Raw genomic sequence first — 20,963 nt, 5'->3', positions numbered from 1 at the left:
GTGCTGCCATTGGTGTTTTATATATTAAATCAGCCAGTGGAGCAGATTCTAAAGCATAGTTTGATATCCAGCTTCGACAAAAATTAGTCGTTCCCAAGAAGGACATCATTTCCTTCTTGGTTGCTGGTTTGGGTGCCTGTAAAATCGCTGTTTTTCTGTCTTCGTCTAGTATTCTACCTTCATTGGATATTACATATCCTAGGTATCTAACCTGTTTTCTCCAAAGTTGTAACTTACTTTTGTTTACTTTGTGTCCTTGTGCTGCTAAAAATTTCAATAATGCTATCGTATCTTCCCTGCATTGATGCTGGGTAGGGGCTGCTAGCAAGATGTCATCTACATAAAGTAGAATCTGACTACCTCCTGGTGGAGAAAACCCTGCCAGGTTGCTTGCCATTTCTTGTGCAAATATCGTTGGACTTTCACAATATCCCTGCGGTAGCGAGTATAGGTATATCTTTTACCCTGAAATGTAAATGCAAACCAATACTGGCTATCAGGATGTATAGGTATTGAAAAGAAAGCATTGCTTATATCTACCACAGTAAAATATTTTTGTTGTGGTTTTAAATCATTCAACAAAGTGTGTGGGTCTGGCACCGTAGGTGCTCTGGGTATTATTGCATTGTTTACTGCTTGTAAATCCTGTACCATCCGCCATTCCCCGTTTGCTTTTTTAACAGGAAATAGAGGGGTGTTACATGGTGAATCAAGAGATTCTACCAGTACTCCTTCCTTGAGTAATGCTGCTATTATAGGCTTGATTCCTTGCTCTGCATCTTTCCTCAAGGGGTATTGTCTTTTTTGTGGTCTAAATGCTGATTTTGGTGTAATAGTTACTGGTCCTGCTGTTTGAATAAGTCCTACATCTGATTTACCTGTTGACCAAAGAATGTTTGGTATATCACACAAGGCTTTTTCTTCTTCTTCTAATAAGAATGCTAATCAGCTGTCTTCACTAGTTTGTAAGTGTACAGCTGGATGTGTCTGTGTTAGCCAATTCAATTTCTGTTTTTGTATTCCCTGTTCTGATAATTCTAAATCAGTTTGTTTTTCCCATCTTGTTACTTTTTCTCCTAAGTCTGCCCATCTCACATCCTTATTTTTTGTCAAGCTGACATGTGGTAGTCTATTAGATTTGTATAGTGTCATGAATTCCTGAGGTAGTGAACAGCTTACCACACTGTTTCCCTCAGTATCCCAATACAAGGTTCGTAATACTAATCTGTTAGTAGGATTTTTGAACAATTCTTGCTCATATTCTTTATCAGGTCCTGGCATGCTACAGTAGTATAGAGTACAATGTAACAAATGCTGTTGATCAGTGTCAAGGGAGGGGGCCTTACTGATGGCTACATTCATCAGTTCTTCGGTCACTGCCCCTGGACCAGTCGTAACTAGGTCCTGGCTGTACCAGTAAAAGGTTTCACCCTCCAGTCGCACCACAAAAGTATCCATTTGTCTTTGTGCTTCCATACCCTGCATAGTGGGAACTACCACTATGCCAAATATCTGCATAAGATCTCTTCCCAGTAGGTTTACTGGACATTTTGCAGAAACTACAATTTTACTTTTCTGAGTCATGCCTGAAACAGGGTCAGTTATTGCTATATCATGGGAGAGTGGCTCCCTATATAGCTGTCCATTTGCTGCTTTCACTAATATATAGTCAGGTGATTCAGAATATTCTGGTAACTTTGAAGGGTGTATCAAAATTCGTGATGCTCCTGAGTCACACAAGAATTTCACTTCCCTTCCTTCCACCAGAAGTGTAACTTCCGGTTTTGTGTCTGCCAAATAGAGCTCCAAGCTCAGTAATGCCAAATCTAAAATTTCACTTTCTTCATCCTCTACATCTGCTTGCACTTCCTCTGTTCCTTCCACTACATTTACGTTTGCCCTTTGTTTGTTTTTCTTCCCTGATGATATTTGATTTTCATCACTATCATATAGTCAGTCCTCATCATCTTTATTTTCTGTAGTCACCTTTTTATTTAGCCTGCAATCCCTTGCTAAATGTCCTTTCTTCCCGCACTTAAAGCACTCACCTTTCTTTTTCTCTCTTCAAAATCTTCTGACCTTTTGTCAGATTGTCTATTTCCCTGGGTATTTTTCTTACCCTTTTTACCTGACTGTACTACAAAGACCTCTGCTCCGTCTTCAGCTGTGAAGACCTGTGTCTTCTTTTTCTTTTACTATTAAAGTGTCTTTCAGCATGTCTGGCATATTCAAGTAAGGCTTGTAGCCTACTTGTTCGATGATCTATCATATGCTTTGTAATAAAGCTACTGATAGGTGCAATGCAACCTTTCAAAAATGCATTTTCAGTTGCTGTTCATATGAGGTATCATGTGTCTGATTTTCAGGAATAGCCATACCACTATGGTTATTGAAACATTCCAATAATCTACCATAGTACCCATCTACAGTTTCATTCTCTTGCTGTATGCATTGATTAATGCAAGTCCAATCTGCTCTAGGTTTCCATTTTTCAGAAATTCGGTCTGTAAGACCTTTGACTCTGTTGTCTAATTCTGCGTCACTATGTGGGAGTGGTTTAAGCTCTGCATTACGAGGATTCCAGGTGCCACAAATCATGTGCCAGTCTGGACCCACAATCTGTCTAACTACCTTTTCTACTTCTTCCCCATTTAAGTGGTAACTTAGTCTCATACCTTGTAAATCTTGTAAAAACTTTGTGTAATTAACTTTTGGATGAGGGATTCCCTCTGTAGCTTTCCGAATATCTTCCGGTGTCCATGGTCTATATACTAGGAGAGTTGGGTCCTGCCCTTCCTGTCCTGCCTGAGGATTTGGTACCTCGATCAGTGGACAGATTTCTTCCTCACTCTCTTCTAATGTATTTTTCCCTATTTGATATAAGTCTGTGCCCCCTAGTGTTTTACGTGTCCGGGACCTAGTTTCAATAGGATCTCTAACAAATGGTTTTAGTACTCTTGTAACTTCAGGATAACGTGGAGGTGGACCAGCTTGTCCTCCTGCTTCATATCCTGAAAAAGGCATTGGAGGCGGAGGGGAGGGCCGTCGCTATTACTGTATTATTATCCTCTTTGTCTAAAAATAATGTTTTTGCATTTTTAGTTTTCTGTTCCCTTCGGTTTACTTCCTCAATCCACCTGTGTGCTTGAGGAATGCCTAATCGCTGTTGTTTTTTTGCCTGACCTTCTGCGTCAGATTTAAGCTGTTTTAAAAGTTTAACTAATGAAATCTTGTTTAATTTACCATCAAATCCGTATTTATTAACCCATTTTGTATAATACCTTACATTATCAGCCCGTTGTAATTGCATATATTTTGCGTCATCAGTTAGGGGCAGATCTCGCGATTTTTTAGTGCACTGATTTCCCATTCTAAAAAAAAAAATGTTACGTAACCCTTTTCACCACGTGATATTTCAGTTCCTTACACAATTTATCTAGAATAACTGTCTTCCTTATTCTGTTTCCCTGATCTCTGACAAAATATACAGTAATTTCCTTTTGTCCCTGATCTGCTTAACAAATCTATGACAATGACATTTACTGTAACCTAGTCCCTGATCTAAAACAGAAAAAAGGCAAATATTTCCTACCTGAGCCTCCTGGGTCGACCAGTTTGAGACCGCTCTTCGGCCGCAGATCAGAAAGTGGCCAGCCTCTCAGGACGACAATTCAGTCAGAGGTCTTTGTGTTTCAAGAAGAACCCTTTTGGTAACTTCTCCTGCGCAGTATTCAACCACCGATACACTCTGATCTGCAGCTTACCAAGGGAATTCCGGTTCAAGGAGGACCAAACTGTTAAATAAAAACAAATGATAACAACACAGGAGGCTCAGATGCAAAAGTTTACTAGTGTACACCAGGAGGCAAAAAACCATACAAGTACAGAGTTTTGTCTGACATGATGCAGGAAATGCACAATTTTATATAGTTTTACATTCAGGCTGTGCCCACCTTACTGACGTGGTTAGTCACAGGGCACCTACATCACTATGGTCTACAATATTCTATTCATAAGAAAAAGCTGATGTTATACATTTTAAAAGTTTTCCCATGGGAATAATACAGCCTTGCAAAGCACCTGGTTCATTATAATGTCTTTCTGTAAATGTTACTCTTCCAAGGTCTCAGGCTAGCTCGAATACAATGGTCGGTTCACTCTGGCAATACACTTCTTTGTTCTTCTCGCAACTTTACTTTTAGCAGATGTGTCTTATCTCTGATACATTCACAAGGTCAATTATCTCAGAGGAAGGAATAAGAATATTCAATGCTTTATACATTCAATTTTCCTGACCCAGCAGATAATCATTAGTGAGAAACATAAGCTTGCTGGGCTAGCTACTGCCAGGGTCAGAGTTCAAATACACTGCAGCTCCAAAGCTTCAAGCAACTACATGTAAAATCATTCTTATTGCCATATTGTAAATAGAATAAAATGCATTATATACTACTTGCTTTTAAACTAGCACTTTATACATGTTTAAATACATATTTTTCTAACAATATATATATATATATATATATATAATCCACAAACGTTCCAGCACTCCTCGTGAAATAAGACATATAACAGCAAATATCTTTTAACCACTTTATTCGGCAAAATCTGCTCACAAACGCACAGACCGGTGGCCGGTTTCGCTCACAGCGTCATCAGTGTGCATGTAATCACCGCCAAGGCCCGGATTATAACCCTGTGTGCTGCCAAAAATTTAAAGAAACAGCACGTCCTTAAATATCATTGTGTCTACTAGTATATGTTTGTATATATATATATATATATAACATTAACACATAAATCCTGAAACCTGAAGTATGTCAAGAATTAATATTTTCTATTTTTATTTATATTTCTAAATATATACTTTGAAAAACAGCAAAATTACCTATTTACTAAACATTCATTTTAATCTATCTATAAACTTTGAAAAAATTTTTTGACCACTTGCCCATATACATGTACTATAACCCTTGTGAAAATAACCTGAAGTCACTACCTATATATCACCAATGGTCATTTAATCTTGGCTTAAACAAAGCCCCCAATTGTATTATCCATCTTCTTTCTTTCGTTGTCAATATTTCATGTCTTCTGTAATCACTGATGTTAGGTATGTCAACCTTATCTAGACCTATAAAAATAAAATGTGCTGTAGTATGTGATAACTTGTGTTTGTATAAAGCACTCCTTGTGCGTTCACATTTTATATCACTAATATGTAGGGCAATTCTCTGTTTAAATAAGCAGGAAGTCTGCCCTACATAAAAGGCTCCACATTGACACACTGCCATGTATACTAACCAGGTACTATTACAAGTGATGGAGTGGCGTATGTCAAAAACTCTTTTAGTGTTAACAGAAGTAAAGGACTTGGTTTTAGCCATAACTTTGCAGTGTTTGCAATGACCACAAAAAGTACTACCTCCCCCCGTGAAACAACCAGTGTCTTTGTTCATACCTCCTTTCTTAAAGGCAGAAAAATGTTGGCCTAGATTTTTCCCTCTTCTATATGCATAATGGCAGACTCTGTCCACATACCTGCTAAAAAAACCATCTGATGTTAGGATGTGCCAATGTTGAGCCAATATGTTACGAAAATGAAAAGTATTAGTACCATATGTGGTTATTAACCTAACATATTGGCTTTTACCTCTAGGCTCCCTATCTACCAATAATTGAGTCCTATCTACATTGGACGCCTCATTATAGGCCTGTTGAATCTGTCTATTGCCATATCCTCTCCTGTAGAATCTTTGTTTAAGATCTACTGTCTGTCTTTGGTATCTTGCTTCCGATGAACAGATTTTCCTAACCCTTAAGAATTGGGACTTAGGTATATTTAGGATAGTGTGAGGTGGATGGCAACTATTAGCATAGAGAAATCCATTTTTGGAGTATGGTTTTCTATATAGGTCAGTATGTATCCTGCCTAATACGTCCTTATTAACTTTTACATCCAAAAATTCCACCTCATACTTGTGTATTCCTCCAATGAATTTGATGTCATACCTGTTGTTGTTAATATATTGTAAAAATAGTTGCCACTTCTCTTCATTACCACCCCACACTACCCAACAGTCGTCCAAATAGCGTCGCCACATTATTAATGAATCCTTAAAACTTTCAGGAATGGTATATATGTATTGTAGTTCTAAATACCCCATGAATAGGTCAGCATAAGTGGGGGCAAATGTTGCCCCCATAGCTGTACCTTTGACCTGTGTGTACCATTCCTGGTTAAAGGTAAATGTATTATGTTCCAAAACCAACCTTAATATCTTGATAAGAAATTCTTGCTCTTGTGTAGAAAATAATCCTGATTGTGACATCCAATAATGTGTAGCCTCAATACCACCTGAATGTGGTATAGAAGTATACAACGACTGTACATCCAATGTACCCAAATATTGTTCTGGCAAGACTTCCAAATCATCAATCAATGCCAAAAATTGCTGTGTATCCCTTATTCTGGCTGTAACATATGGCAATAGTTTCTTTAGCTTGTACTCTAAGTACTCTGAAAGGGGTTCAGTTAATGATCCCCTTCCTGCCACTATAGGGCGTCCTGGAGGATTTATGATGTTTTTATGCACTTTGGGAACCATGTAGAAGTATTGTGTATTAGGGTCTGTCACTGTCAACTGCCTCAATGTAAATAAATCTATGTGATGAAAATGAAATGATTCCTCTAGAAATCCATCTATTATTGTTTTGTGTTCTTGTATTGGTTCAGAGTTTAACTTCTGATAGAATTCACTATTCATCAATTGTCTATTAGCTTCTCTATAATAATGTTCTCTTTCCCAAATCACCACTGCACCTCCCTTGTCTGCCCCTACAATCACTATCTCAGGGTTATTTTTCAAAGACTTCAAAGCATTTCGCTCATCTTTGTTTAAATTTTGTATACCCGTAGTGAATATTTCAGATTGTTTTAGTTGTAAGTCTTTAAGTATTACCTGTTCAAAAGTTCTGACAGTGCTATGGTAGGGAGGCATAAATGTGGATTTCTTAAATTTAAAGCCCCTGGGCTCTCCCATGCCTGTGGAGGAATCTTTGTTAGCATACAAATATTTTAAATTCAACTGTCTACAAAAATGCTTGACATCATTCACCATATCTAAATGTGAGACAAAAAAAGAAGGTATATATCCAAGGCCTTTATTTAGCACACTGAATTCACTGGAGGAAAATTCAAAATTGGTTAGATTAATAACCAGATTATTAACATCATTTATCACATCTTGGCTGCAATGTCCAAATGAATCTACTGCTGTAGCATATTGGCTTTGAACTGTTGTAACACCCCTTCGTCGACTGTTATTGCGATGTTTTCTCCCTGCCCTTCTAAAGGGGATTTATATCGCTTATTGACCGGTGATGTAGATTCTGAACATTCGGCCATCTCCGCCATTTCAGCCTCTGTATCTGTATTGGACATACTGGATGACAAATCTGAGCCACTAGTTACCACTTCTCTTCGTCTTAATATAGACTTTACTCTTTTTCTTTTGGGCCTAGGGACCTGTTTGTCTTCATTAAACCTCACTTCTTTTCTTTGTTTTTTCCAAGTATACATTCGTGCTTGTTGAAAATCAATTACATCCCTCTGGTATTTTTGCTTTTTCCTTTTAGCTAACTCTTGATCATATTTCTCTATATCTATAAGATATTTGGCATGCAAATTACTGTATTCAATGGTCTCAACAAATTTCTGAGTATTATCGAAACTTTGCTCCAGTTTGGTTAATAATGTTGGCAACTGATTTTCATACTGCTCAACTAAGAGCTGAATAAACATTAATGAGGCTGTAGCTTGTATGGACCTCCACTTCCTCATAAAATTATCATCTTGATTTCCCAAACCTGGTTCCACATATACACGTAACCCCCTAGGTATTATCTTGGCTGTTAGGTACGCCTTTAGTAGTTTGCAATGCCATACACAAGATCGTACTCGTTTAGAGGCTTCTGTTAAAGTTATAAAACTATCAGCTGCTCCTGCCGGTTTATTAGCTGGAGCTCGAGGAGCTATGTTGTTAGTATTAGCCCCTACAAAACATTCACTATCATCTTTGTCGGCCGTTAAGCCCTTTATATAATTTAAAAAGTCCGTACCTTGTGCCATGCTGAGCTGATATATGATATTTGCCTTGGTTGTTATAACACTGTTATATTGGAAAGTACTTTGCAGAACGTAAATAAAGTGCTTTGAGCTTATATGGTTTCCTAAGCACAAAACACAATCCTCTGGTTGTCCTCCGTTGTAATAATACTCCCTCCAATATATCGGATGCACGTACGTGACGGTTCCAAATAAACCCTTAATGGTCTGTATCACCTTTCACCATAATACGCGTTTCCTTCCATATTAAACTTTAGTACACAAACAGAAGTCAAACCCTTGGATTTATATAAAACACAGTCAATAAGTTGTCGATTGACTCATTGCAGTCCAAAACAAGTGCTCAATTCACTTTGTGCACCTGCAACTCCATATAAACAATCCCGTTCTGCAAAGGATATAAAAGTCAATGTAATCCACCTTGGTTTACATACAAACGGTCCCCAGGCCCTCCAAAATTTGAGAATCCTCAGGAAACAGTACCAGCTCCTTAAACAAACTGTTCCAAATACGCCCTCAGGTGCGCGGTACCAGTGGTAAGTGCACGGGTCAAGAAATGTATAATCCACAAACGTTCCAGCACTCCTCGTGAAATAAGACATATAACAGCAAATATCTTTTAACCACTTTATTCGGCAAAATCTGCTCACAAACGCACAGATATATAGGTTCACTTCAGAAGCTCGAAATACTGAAATCTCGAATTTCTAACTGGAGCCCAAGAAGCCGAATCCACATAAGAGCGAAAGTTTAGAAGCGTGAAATTCAAAACCTTGAATATCAGAGGTTTTGAATTTCGTGCTTCTAAAGTTCCGCTATGGTCATGTATTCAGGTAAGTGTGTGTGTGTTAAGGGGTTTGGGTAGGGGCTGTGGTGTTTGTCAGTGTGTTTTGTTGCTGTGATATGTGTGTGTGCGAAGAGAAAGTAGCTTGTGTGGTGGTGTTTTGTGTGTGTTTGTATGTAGTGAGACCTTGGAGTGAGAATATTTAAGTAGGGGGGTGTGGGGATGCAGCCCCTCACATGGGGGCTGCAGGAGGGCTTGCCCTCCTGCTTTCACGTAGTAGAGTGATCGTGTGTTTGTGTGGTGAATGGTGTGTATGTGTGTGTGTGTGTGTGTGTGTGTGTGTGTGTGTGTGTGTGTGTGTGTGTGTGTGTGTGTGTGTGTGTGTGTGTGCATGTAGCAAAACCGTGAAATTCAAAACCTCTGGTATTCGAGGTTTTGAATTTCGCAGTTTTCAGTTTTCGTTCTTTTGTGGATTCAAGTTCTTGGGCTTAAGATACTGAAATTTGAGATTTCAGTATTTCGAGCTTCTGAAGTGAATCTATATGTATATGTATATATATATATATATATATATATATATATATATATATATACACACACACATATATATATATATATATATATATATATATATAGATATATAGATATATATATAGCAATATATATATATGAGCATGTACACATGCAAATACCTACATATCTATATATATATATATATATATATATATATATATATATATATATATATATATATATATATATATATATACCTACATCTAAATGTGTACATATATACAGCAATATGTATATATATATATATATATATATATATATATATATATACATACATATATATATATATATATATATATATATATATATACATATATGTAAGCAGATATATATATCTCGATATAGGCATGTACGGACATACATTTGTAGATAAAATGGGAACATAGCAGAAACATATATGTCCACATGCACCATTAATGGGGTTGACAGGCACAAACAACATACGTCATGCATGAATAGGTATTTCCTCCCCACAGCCAAGCACGTCTGCCCTGCAATACACTACCAACTGTTGCAGATCCCATAACCAGGACCTTACATGACAAGGACACAAGATGTTAACAGTACTCCATCCCACCTGTATGATGTCAGGCTGGCATCAGTAACTTATCATGCAGTACAGTCAGGCTCATAATGACTCACATTTTGCAGTCATCTGTTACCTTTGTTAGCCAGAGTCCTGTACTTTTGGCCTGTACTTCAGAGATGTAGATGCCAAGCAACAGTGTTCCCAGGACTGAACCCTGAGGTACTCCACTTGTTACCTGTTTGGAGCTGGATTTGGAGTCAGTTACATCTACTGTTTGGGTTCTGTCAGTAAGCCATGCGGCAAACCATTGAATGGCATAGGGATGTATGGCCGGATTAGTATGTTAATCTATGTTTCCATACTGGGGGATGGTGTTGAAAGGCTTGGCGAGGTCCATATAGGCTTTGTTGACCACCTTCCCCTCTTCAACAGCTATGCAGACTGAGTCAAAGCAGTCAATCAGGTTCAGGAGAGAAGACTGGCCCTCCATGAGCCCAATCTGTGTGGGGTCCAGTGTTTGTGGGTTGACAATGTCTGCATTCAAAGATTCCATGATAATGCATTCCATGGCCATGCAGATCAGGCTCATCAGACTGATGTGACGGTAGTTCCTGGGATCCAAGGTGGTCCCTGCTTGTGTAGTGGGATAACTGCAGCTATGCACCACTCATTGGGCACCAGGCCTGATGTGAGGCTATGATTACACATGACAGTTAGGTGAGTTGCCATTTCATTTTGTAGTTCATGTAGTACACAGCCCAGGATGTCATCTGGTCCCATGGATGTTGTATTCTTAGCTGTGGATAGTGTGGTTTCTACCTGTGTGGCCATGATTACTGGGCATTGGAACTAATTTCGTATTGACATGGGGCCTTTTGTGGGTGTGAGGGGGTTGAATGTGGCACTAAATCAATCTCCTAGGATATTTACAAATTCTGTGGGAGCAGTCTATGTAATGCCATTCTGTTGTATCCCAGAGCACATCTGAGCATTGCCAGTTAGATTCTGGACATAACTATAGAATGCTGTGTGGTTGTCTGTGGAATCCTTGGCAATTTTAGTTACATAACCAGCATTGGAGGATTCCATGAGGGATCTCAACCTCCTACTGGGGCTGGTAAGTGAGTTGTTTGCATCCTTGGATTATCCATTTTCCTTCAACAGTGTCTACCTTCTGTTGTATACACTGTTCATGGCAGGAGACCTCCAGACTGGCCTGCTTATTTGGGAGGAGTGAGTCATGGCTCTATGTGGGATGTCAGGAATCATGCACAAGTGGATGTGTTCATACAGTGCCTTAGTGCAGGATTCATCAGTTGAATTGTCAGCTCCTGTCTCCATGGGTGTCACAAACATTGCCACTTCTGCCTTGAGTAGCATAACGTTGGCTTTGGAGAGGTCATTTACGGACAACTGTATATACATTCCATTCACATGTTCGGTTTGATTAGCCTATGGTAGGATTTCTTTGGTGAAATATCAGTCTTGTGTATTGCTGTGATGGCTTAGTGTTTAGCTACTGTGACTGTAGTGTACAGGGTCCTGAGTTCATGATCTGCAAAGGCAGGTTATTTTTGCTCTGACCAGAACAGCGGTTAATGCATACAGACTACTTAGGACAATTTAGGTTAGTCACATGCAATACAATTCAAATGCCCTGCTTTGGCAATCCTGCTGATGTCAATCACTATGAATTACACCCCTTGGGAAAGAGTACTCCAGCAATCTATGTGGTGTGTGCTATAACAGTGTAATGCTGTAGTATGATATAGAAATGTGGTAGGGGTTTTATTCTCACACATGGGAGTTGTGGATGCTTTTGTGTCTGTTCCTAAGCCTGTGTCGGGAGCAATGCATGTCTGGCTAGTCACACTCACTACAACTCATTTGCCCTACTTTGGCACTCCTGCTGATGTCACTCACTGTGAAATAAACCTTGGGGGAAAAAGTACTCCAGTAATCTCTGTGGCGCGTTCTATAATTGCGTAGTGCTGTAGTGTAATAACTAGTTAGGTAGGAGGTCTAATCCTAGATATGACAGGTGTGTGTATGTCTTAATGTGTCGATGTTTGTCGTTCGTGTCCTATGTGGTTGTGAGTATGTAACAACTGGACTCAATGTTGAGTGGGTTTTGCAAATCTCTTATTTGGTGGCCCTAGTATATATCACAATATCCACCGTGCAGGGATGACAGATGTGATATCAGTACATAGTCAGTCAGGGGTTTGATACCCTGGACTGGTAGGTGTGTGACACAAACATGCTTACCTTTTACTCTCCCAACCCACCCTGACTTGTCTTTGCCTCTGTCTGCCACTCTCACACCCTCTCTGGTGGATGTGGAGACTTACACCTGCTTTGCTTAGGCAGCGGCATGTGTATTGTCAGTGATGCTCATAATCAGCTGATAGCCTCTGCACAAATTGCAGCCCTCCTCTACCTGATTGCATGTGGAACAGCTGTGGTAATATTCCCATAGCCAATTGCATGGAAACACACCCCAATTTCTATGAACATCATTTTAGTGTTGGGCCATTTTATTCACTGTGAGCAGGAACTAGATCTGTTTGGCAAACAGCATCACAGATGGATTGAGGACTTACCTCTGACAACATACACTGTGGAAACAGGCCAACACACAGGAGGGGGATGTGCCTGTCTTAACTACAGACTGCAAGTGCTGCTATACTGCAGTTGGGGTAATATTGGTTTAACATGGTGTGTGTGGATATGGCTGTCCTACATGTTTTAATACTTGTCATGTCAGTGCTATGTTTATGGGGAATCCCCATTTGTAGGGTCAGCTGCAGACTGGGCAGTGTGCGGTGCCTTGTGTTCCTTGTGTTACCCACAGAGCACCTATCTCTCAACTGCAGAAGGTAGTGTGAGGATTGCAGTCAATAGATCGTGACAGCCGGGAGAGTTACTGACGTCATATCCCTCATAGGACATATGGTGCAACAAACCCTGTTACAACAGTAAATGTATGAGGGTATCACAGCGACATGTCAATACTGGCCCTGTGTTTGTGCTTCCAGCCACAACTCTATCAACCTTTGCACATATGTCATGCAGTAGGTGGTGCATATGTTCTGTACACCATATTCATTGACAGCATTTCTGATAACAAGCCAGTGAGATATCAGACTGCTACACATGTTATGTATAGTAGGGGTTATATCTTAGGTTCATACATAGGTTCATAGGTTCATACTAGGCTGTCTGCCCTGGGGCAATTATAAGCCTAGCCCGATTCTGTATGGCTTACGCCACCCCTTGATTTGAGTATACTGTGCCCTTTTTAAGGTTTAGTTTACTGTGCCTCTGTCTAATAGTGACACGGGAGTAATCCCTGGGACAAACCTCCGATCCCCCATCCACCTATCGAGATTCTTCTTGAAGAGATTCAGTGAGGTGCTCTGCCTCACATGAACTGGAATTCTATTCCAGAGCGAAGAGAGCCTCTGGGTTATGAACCTGTCCCTCCAGCAAGTTCTATTTATTTCTGTGCTGAGGTTCAAGTCCCTCGAGCGTGTGGCTCTAAGGGATTTAGATTTACTGAGGTGGAGCATGTCCATTAATTCTGGATTTGACATAGCTTTGTATGTCAGGCATAGATCGCCTCGAAGTAGGCGGTATGCAACTGAGTAGAGCTGGAGTTTTTTTAACCGAGCAGCATATGGCATCTGTTTGAGACCCTTGATCCTCTTGGTGAGATATTTTTTGGGTCTTTCTAATTGCTGCAGGTGTTGGGTATGGTACATCCCAAAAGGGGCATTGTATTCTATGATGGGCCTGATGAGGGATGAATAAAGGGGCACGATTACCTCTCTTGATCTAGATGTGAAACCCTTTGTGATGAGGTGGGCTATGTAGAAGGTCTTTCTAACCACTTTGACAATGTGGTTTTCAAAGGAGAGATTGCTATCAACTTGGGTCCCCAGGTCCCTAATAACTTTCTCTGTACTTAATGGGTTACCGCCTATGTGGTAATTTGTGGGCACATTGTTTTTGCCAAAGGGTATGATTATACATTTTTTGGCATTTAGCTTTAAACCATGGCGCTGGCACCAGTTTTCTGTCTCTGTGAGACCTTTTTGAAGGATGTTTGTGTCAGCTGGAGAGTTGATTATGGCACCCAGTTTGCAGTCGTCTGCGAACTTGGTGAGCCATAGTCCTCCCACATTTGCCTGTACCTCGGAAAAGTATATACTGAACAAGAGTGGTCCCAGGACAGAACCCTGTGGGATGCCACTTGTGACCGGTTTCAAGTCTGACATGGCTCCAGCAACTCTCACTCTGTGGGTTCTGTCTTTGAGCCAGTTTGCGACCCATCTTGTGACATAGGGGTTTATATTTAAGCTGGATAGCTTATCTATGATGCCCGAGTGGGGTATTGTGTCAAATGCCTTTGCAAGATCCAGATAGGCTGTGTGGACTACCTTCCCTTCATCTATGGCTTTGGTGACTGTTTTGAAGAAGTCAACCAGGTTCAAAAGGCAGGATCTGCCCTTGACAAAGCCAAACTGGGTAGGATCTAGTGTCTGTAGGTCCCCAATGTCTTTGTTTATGAGCTCCATGATGATCCTCTCCATAGCCTTGCAAACTAAGCTAGTCAGGCTTATGGGGCGATAGTTTCCAGGGTCTGTAGAGGCTCCACCTTTGTGGAGTGGGACCACTGTTGCTGTACGCCATTCTGTGGGCACATATCCTGTAGTGAGGCTGAGATTGTATAGTTGTTTTATTTGAGGGATTAGTTCCTCTTGGAGTTCATGTAGGACGCAACCTGGGACGCCATCTGGTCCCATGGAAGCAGTGTTTTTTGCTTTGGAGAGGGCAGCCTTCACCTGAGCATCGGAGATGTTTGGGAGGCAGCCCTCTGCCGGGATAGATACTTGCTCTTTGGGGGGGGAGAAGTTTGCACTGAACCTGTCTGCCAGGATATTGGCGATGTCTGTGGGTTCAGTGTATTTTTTGTCATTTAGAATCAACTCAGAACAAGTCTGGGAGTTGCATCCCAGGTTTCTAACATAACTGAAAAAAGCCTTATGATTGTCTTTGGTGTCCTGTGCAATTTTTCTCTCGAAGCTGGCCTTGGAGGATTTTATGAGGGATCGTAATTTTTTGCTAGTACTGATCAGAGATGCCTTCCCTATTAGGGATTTTGCTCTATCATGTAGTAGCTTCCTCCTTCTGTTGTACAGTTTATTTATGGCAGGAGTCCACCAGACTGGACGCCTGCCTTTGGATGATTGGGTCTTGGTTTTGTTTGGAACAGCATGATCCATGCATTCCTGGAGATGTCCGTAGAATGCGTTTATATAGGATTCTGCAGTTTGGGCCATAGTTTCCACTGGCCCTGGGGCCTTGAAGGGTTCCACTTCAGTTTTGAGAAGTGAGAAGTTCGCTTTTGAGAAGTTTTTCACTGTGGTTTTCTGGGCTGGGGGTGGGGTCGGGATGTGGACATCCAGTGAAATTAATTTATGGTCTGATCTTACCAATGAGGGATATACTTCTGGTGTGGAGCATAGAGTCCCCATGTTGATAATGATCAGGTCTAGTATGTTGTCCCCTCTTGTGGGAGTGGTGACTAGTTGTTCCATAGCATTTGAGTTTATAATTTCCAGGAACCTTTGGGCTAAGGTGCTGGGGCTTGAGTAGTGCTCCCAGTCAATGTTTGGGTAGTTGAAGTCACCCAATATAATGGTGTTCGGAGAGATCTTCATGTTCTCCAATGTTTTCAGGAAAGCCGAGTGGGATTCCTGACTTTGAGAGGGTGGTCTGTAGGATGGTATAAACTGAAAAGCAGTCTTGCCCACTGTTAGTTGCACATGGATGGTCACCAATACTTCGTGCAATGCCACTAACCTGGAGGTGTGGATATCCTTGATAAATATGGAAACTCCCCCTCCTTTTGTGGTTCGGTCCGGGTTTTGGGGCCGGAAAGCATGATATGAGGTATAGCCTGGTAGTGTTGGGGTGCTCTCTGGAGCCTTGAACCAGGTTTTTGTCACTGCACAGATATCGATGTTCTCCATACTGAGGAGAGCTTCGAGTGCGTGCATCTTGAGGTTAAGACTTCTGGCGTTTAGCAGCATTACCCTTTGTTTCTTGTTCCTTGTGCTGTCTATGGGGGTGGGTTTGACTTTTGAGCTTTGCCTAAAAAAGGCACTATGGGGGTGGCAAGAGCCTTTGCCAATATCCGAAAGCCCAGTGGTGACAGGTGCAAGCCGTCCCTAGCGAAGCAATGTGGCTTGTCGAGCATGTCATCCCAGGCTGACAGACACTGGATCCCCTTTGAATGACACCAAAATTTTAGCCAATTGTTAAAATCGATCATTTTCTCTTTGTACTGTGGCATCATTCTAGGTGAGGGTAAGATGCTGCTCAAGGTCAGGGTCATACCAGCCTGGGCTACATGATCAGAGAGCTCCTCTATGTCTCTTTTCATGTAGTCCAGGGAGGTGCCTCAGGTCATTCACACCAGCATGTACAATGACTGAGTCATATTTGTATTTGCTTTGGAGTGACCTGAGTGCTTGCGTTATGTGGCGGATCCTAGCACCCGACAGGCAGCTCACCGTGACCTTCTCTTTATTCAGCCTGGTGAGCAGGACATCAGTGTGTCTGGCAATAGAGTCACCTATTACAAGAGTATCAGGTGTGTTATTCAGCCTTAAGGGCTGTGGCTGCTTGGCACACTGACTTTGCGGGTTATGTGTTGTGTGTGTTTTGTTTTGAGGTAGCGTTTGCTTGGATGTCTGCTTTGGAGGTCTCTGTTGCTTAGGTAGATTTTTATTTAGAGCCTCCGAGTATGTTTTTGTGTATTTATGTGTTTGGTTCACTGATGTGGTGGGACTATGTGATACTGGAATTGTGTTGTGTGAGGTTACCTTCTCCTCCTGACTGGTTACACCAGTTTTGAGATGAGAGAGCTCAGCCTCCAGTGTGGCTAAATAGTTGCCTATCTCGCATATATTTGAACCTGTTTGGAGGAGGAGAGGGTTGTCCGTGTACATGAGACAGTTGTAACATTGCCTCAAAATTCCCAGATTCACCAGCTGGACTGGAGAGGAAACCATTGACTGACCTTTGGACATGCTAGAGTAATATAGGGAAACTGAATTTAAGACGGACCAATAGAGGACAGGGTAATCATAGAGAGTATAAGAGTAAGTAGTGCTTATGGTTTAATAGTGCTAACTTATAGGATTACTTAATTGGACCAGTGAAGGGCCTTAGAATGAGAATATGGTGTTTAAATTGAAAGATAGAGCAGTTCTAAGGGAAAAAGTGAAGAGCAGACTTTGTGGAGCCAGGAATAGTTTAAACTCAATTAGGCGGCGCTGCCAGCTGTTGCGCTATGCACAAAAATGCGCAAAACTGCGCAAAAGAGGGTTTTAAGAGAGGAAGATGAAGCAGTTTTGGAATTGACCCAAAATGGCCAATAAAACTACAGTTTCAAGTCAGTAACCACTCCAACAGGGGCAGGCAGGCTGCTCAATGTTTTTCACTGCCACTGATCAACAGAGAGACTTCCCTTTAGCCCAAGCAAAAAATGGCCTCACAGAAACTTACAAACAGTTCAAGAACAGCAAGCCTGTAACTGAACTTTTTTAAATCTCAGAAAAGTGGGAAAAAAGCAAGATTTTTTTTTGTTTTTTCAGAGATAGCAGAGGACATAGCCTGGGCATTCGGTGGTTGTGTGTACAGTACTGAGGTATGTGTAAGTCTGGTAATTGTCGACAGTGTTTGTATACTGAATATGTACCTTGGCCTGTGTAGAGACTGTGGTAGATGTCATTGTTCTTGGTCCTGTTCTATCTGATGTTACATGCTGCTCCACTGTATGTCACCCTATCAGCTTACATGTTTGTAGGGTCAAACACACACATGTCCCATACCACAGACAGGCATCGGACCACACTGTCTAGCAGCCCAGTATATGTAGGGTTGTTGTGTGAGTGGCTCATATGAGGATGGTGTAGATCAGATAGTCCATATACTGTAATAATACACTAGCTTACCATATGTGGCTGTGTTCACATTGGTTGTGGTTATGCACTTTCACACAGGTGTCTGTTACTCTGTGATGTGACATGCCTGTAGAGCCTGCTATCTATTTAGGTAAATGTCTATTCCCACATGGGAGATGTAGCCCAGTGTTGAGTCAGTCTGCCTGTAGCTTGCACTGTGCTTTGTTACATGCCTAGCAGCTTACTGTACTTATCCAGTGAGATGTCATGTCCAGATACTTGCCAGATGTACTTCTGCTGGGCCACCATGACAGTCATGTATGTCAGGCAAAGCAGTAGGATGCTGTTCAGATGTATGTCACTAACTAGTGGGTAGTCTGTGGCCATGGCACCTCTGTACCAGCACTTATTATGTGTCAGGACAGACAGGGGTGTATGAATGCATAACCTATGGGGGCAAATGTATACCAGTATTTACATGTTATACCCATCTACATGGCTGTTAACATCCACATTGACAGGCCTGGTCCACATGTCTTGAATGAATAGGTTCTGTGTATACCCCTGGACTGACCAGCATGTGTCAGACTGTCCACATATATTGGCCATATCGCAACTGTAGTCCACAGGGGCGTTACTGTGCTAGCAATGGTACTATACTATGATGACATTAGGATGTCTGTCCGTAGCCAATGGCACACATGTTAACAGCAGATGTGGCCTCCCACACACACCATTTATGTGAAGACAATCCCTATTATAGTAGCAATAGTCTACAAATATACCTGCAATACATACATGACATCCCCTTGCACTGAGAGGTTGGGACTGTTGGGGCTGAGGTAGGGCTCCTCTGCAGGACATATGGTGAACATATATGTATATATAGTTATACATATATCCATATAGATATATACACGTATACATATCTTGCTTACTGTATGACAACAATTTTACACATATGTGCCTGTGTTCCAGCCTCTGTCCTCCACCTACATACTAGGCTTTGCACATGTGACATGCTGTCAGAGATTGTTATGTAGTGGGCTGTGTGTATGTCATGCTGTCATTCCTGCCATCCCTCCACTGCTGTTGTGTCCCAAACACATACTAGGGTTTGGGGCCATATATGTGTGGGCTTCACCAACACAATACATGTGTGCCCTATTGCACTACAGAGGCCAGTGTACATGACTGTGGTATATGGCCCAGTAGTAGTGAGTGTGAGGAGGGGTGCACCATGATTAACCTAGGCTGTTACATGTGTGGGTATCTGGGGTAAGCTGCCTTAAGGTATCTGGATGTACATTACCATACAATCCACCATGGGTAAATGCAGGCCTACTGCCTCCTGCCATACGGAATGTTCTGTTTGTCAGTGTGATTGTGATGGTATCAGTTATGCCTTGTTATGTAACAGATACATCCCAGTGTGTCAACTGGGGTCTGTACCGCCTAGGGATTGTGTACAGACTGTAGATAGAGGCTGCTGACCTATACATCTGCATTACGTACTGTTGATTTTCTGGTATGCTGTGGGCCAGTCTGTCATTACTATTGTACTACTTGAAGGCCTCACCCTGGACAGCAACATATGTCAACCTTTCCAGACTATTCTCTCAGTATAACTGTTTCACAGTTGCATTATACTGTTCATATGGATGTCAGTGTCTGATCGGCTATATGACATGGCATATACAACTGTCATAGTACACAAATATAGCTTTCACATTCATTTATGCGCACCTGTGTGTGGTGTTATACCCTTTGATATCTCTGCGGGAATATGTTGCAGGCTATGAATGTCACTCGTATGGGTGTCTCATAGAGTCTCCAGCTGGTAAGGTGGTGAGTGTAGGAATACTGGCTGCTCAATATTGTGTGCACATACTACATATGTATCTTACTGTACATATCTGTGTGTGTGTATGTGCAGTTACATATATATCTATATCAATGTATATATATATATATATATATATATATATATATATATATATATATATATATATATATATATGGGTCTACTTCGTAACAACGAAAGACCAGAAGAACGAAACGCAGAACACCGAGACGAAAACAACTAATCCCCAGAACACCGAAAAACACATAAGTTTACAAAACATACATAACACACATAAACACATACACAACTGCCCCACACTACTAAACAAAACACCCTACACTAATGATAGGCAGGGGGGCAAGCCCCCCTGCACCCCCCACACCCCTACTTTAATATTCTAACTCCGAGATCGCACAAACAGACACACAAGGCAAACACACACCCACACAGTACAGTCCCTCACACACACCAAAGCCACAACACACACTTACACACAACATTTCCCCTCACAAATACACTCACACACACACACACTTACCTACAGCAGAACACAAAAAGTGTTAATTCAAACTCCTGTAACATTGGGATTTTGAATTTCGCACTTTTCGGTGTTCTGCAGTTTCATTGTTTTCGTCTCGGCGTTCCAGATTTCGATCTTCTGGTCTTTCATCCAACTCAAGTAGATCTATATATATATATATATATATATATATATATATATATATATATATATATATATATATATATACCTGTATCTGCATATATGTGTCTGTGTATATGTATCCTAGGGATGGCCATGTTGTGTGTGGTCCTGGTTATGGGATCTGCAACACTTAGTGCTGTATTATAGGGGGGGCATGCTTGGCTAGGGGGGGACTATACCGATTCGCACCGGACATATATTGTGTGGGGCCTCTCAACCCCATTAACGTTGCATGAGGACATATATGTTTTTGTTATTTCCCCATTGTTATTTCCAGATGTCTGTCCATATACACCTATATATGTATATGTATATATCTGCTGACATATATATGACCTGCTGTATATATTTACACATGTAGATGTAGACATATATATCCATAGATGTAGGCATTTGCATGTATATATGTTCATATATATTTATA

This window comes from Protopterus annectens, chromosome 12.part0, assembly GCF_019279795.1.
Source record: "Protopterus annectens isolate FY-2018-M chromosome 12.part0, PAN1.0, whole genome shotgun sequence".
Taxonomy (NCBI): Eukaryota; Metazoa; Chordata; order Ceratodontiformes; family Protopteridae; genus Protopterus; species Protopterus annectens.
This window is presented reverse-complemented; position numbering follows the sequence as displayed.